The sequence below is a fragment of the Copadichromis virginalis genome, linkage group LG15 (assembly GCF_057382275.1).
Source record: "Copadichromis virginalis isolate Kocher_CV1m ecotype Utaka linkage group LG15, C_Virginalis_male_GT1.1, whole genome shotgun sequence".
Lineage (NCBI taxonomy): Eukaryota > Metazoa > Chordata > Actinopteri > Cichliformes > Cichlidae > Copadichromis > Copadichromis virginalis.
Window position 1 is genome coordinate 41,887,968 of NC_140632.1, and position 2,691 is coordinate 41,890,658.

At 39.6% G+C, this 2,691-nt stretch overlaps 1 pseudogene; it reads left to right on the forward strand.

Annotated features, from left to right (window-relative positions):
- Window positions 1-279: 279 nt before the first annotated feature.
- LOC146693084 (uncharacterized) lies at window positions 280-1,777 on the forward strand (annotated as a pseudogene).
- Window positions 1,778-2,691: the final 914 nt, after the last annotated feature.

Below are 2,691 nucleotides of genomic sequence, written 5' to 3' on the forward strand. Positions count from 1 at the left end.
ATTTCAAGGATCACCGTCGAACTCGAATAAAAGGTATTGGATCGTCTGGTGAGTAATCCAGACGGATTTGATGTTGAAGCCTGGATCAACATGTCACTCGTTCGTCAAAGCTGGTGAGTGATAATATTGTTTAAGCCGTAAAGGAAAACGGTGAAACTATTGGAGTTTAAAGACATAATTTCACTACAAAGACTGATGAACTGAGTTTTGACGTACTAAATTGGTGCATAATTGGATCGCTAATTGAAACATGCCAACGCCCTCTGTGGAAATGTTTGTCCGCTGCAAAAGGCAGGTAAATGGATGTCATGTTTGTACTTTAGGCTATGGACTCTCAGTGTGCTGTGCATCTTTATAAAGTTTGAAATAATCCAAGAGGACAATAAAAATGTCGGATATTAAGAGTAAACGAGAGGATGACACTGAGATGCAAGCAGAGAAAAGAAGCGTTAAATTTACGCCAAAAGGTTTGGATTTGTATATAAAGACATGCCAAGAAAAGCGCAGTTCAATGTGTAAGCAAGCATCTAAGTACATGGGGAAAATTTCCGCTTTAATGACCTCACATGAAAACGTTAAGGAAGTGTCTTCTGAATTTGGGAAGTTTATTAAATGCTATCAAGATGCAAACGCTTTGCAAGAATCCTTTTTAAGTTTGCCACTGCCAGAAGATGAAGTGAAAAGGCAAGTTGCACATTTTCAGTCGAAGGTGACAGCATTCTCTGTTTTTATGGACAAAGTAAAGGTTTGGTTGCAGGAGGCGGGCGAGCCGTATACTGAACAAAACAATACTGTTCGCAATGATAAAGCTGTTGAAAGTTTGGATGAAATAAAACCTGAAGACAGTGTCTCTAATATCTCAAGTGTAAAACCACCTTCAAAAACCTTGTCACAGCAAAGTCGAATTTCATCAACATCTTCCGCATGCATTAAAGCTGCGGCTGACAAGGCAGCGCTCATGGAGCGACTGGCTGCATTAAAGAAAAAACATTCTATCGAAGCGCAAGAGGAAAACTGAGAAAAGAAAAGGAGACATTATCCTTGGAAACAGAGCTGGCAGCCACTAATGCAAAGCTTCGTGTCTTAAAAATAAATTCAGTTTGTATCTCTGAGCATTCTGATGGAATGAACTCTTATTTTGAAAGAGGGCACGTACAAGAAGCGCCTAGTTTAAATCCTTGTGCCGATACATTTGTTCCAACATCAAGAGATTACTCTGGTATAAATTCTGCATCTGAATCACAAGTAATCGTACCTAGACAAAGTCAAACCCAACATCAGGTTGATGATTCAGCTCAAGTGACGCAGCAAACACAGCCTCAGTCTCCTACTTTGACTGGGAATTGCACGAAGGAGATTGTAAATATTATGCAAAAACAAAATGACATCACTACTTTGCTTGTAAAACAAAACTTATCTTCTGTCCTCCCCGCCAGAAACATCCCTGTGTTTGATGGAGACCCTTTACAGTACAGATCATTTATGAATGCCTTTGAAAATGGAGTGGAAGCTAAAACTGATAACTGGAGCGACTGTTTGCATTTTTTAGAGCAGTTCACTAGGGGGCAGCCTAGGGATTTGGTGCATAGTTGTCAGCACTTACCACCTGAGCAGGGCTATTCCACAGCCAAAGATCTTCTTGAAGAACATTTTGGGAACGAAAATAAAATTGCCTCTGCATATATGGAGAGGATTGTGAGTTGGGTACCTATTAAAAGTGAGGATGTGAAAGGTCTACAGTCATTCTCTCTTTTTCTTCAAGGATGTTCGAATCTAATGCAGCAAGTTGTTTATATGAAGGAGTTGGATTTGCCCTCAAATATGAGAATGGTTGTTATGAAACTTCCATACAAATTGAGGGAAAAATGGAGAGTTGTTGCCTATGAACTGCAGGAACAAAATGGTTACAGAGCAGTATTCACTGATCTGGTTACCTTTATAATAAAACAGGTAAAAGTAGCATCAGATCCAGTGTTTGGCAACATACAAGACTCACAATCTGGAAGCAGCTTTAAAGCTTCAAGTTCTACCAAGCAAAGAAAAAAGGGAAGTAGTTTTGCCACTAATGTCAGTACAGTGCCAGGAATCAAAGCTCAATCAACTGGAAGCAGAACAACTTCCGCCGTTCTGCATAGTTGTTTGTTTTGTTCACACAGCAACCATTTACTAGAGAATTGTAAGCAGTTTAAAGCTAAAACGCATCAGGATAAGTTGACTTTTATCAAGGAAAGGGGAATTTGTTTTGGTTGTTTAAAAGTTGGTCACACAAGCAAAGACTGTAGGAGTCGTTTGGATTGCGACGTGTGTCACCAAAGGCACCCAGGGGTTCTTCATATAGAGCGAAAGGATCCAGGTGCGTCTTCGGAACAAACTCAACAGAGGACAAACTCTAATGTCAACTTTTCAACTGCAACCACTCAGACATGTGGGTATATTGGGGCTGGTCATGAAGTTGATGCAATTTTTTCTATAGTTCCAGTTCAAGTTAAGAGCCAAAAGAGTAATAAAATTGTGCAAACTTATGCGTTTTTGGATCCTGGAAGTTCAGGTACATTCTGTACAGAAACTTTGGCAAAAAGGCTGAATGTAAAAGGTAAAAAGACCAATATCTTTTTGAGAACAATGAGTCAAGATAAGATTGTTAGTACACAAGTTCTGTCTGGTTTGGAAGTGTCTGGTTTGGAAGCAAAT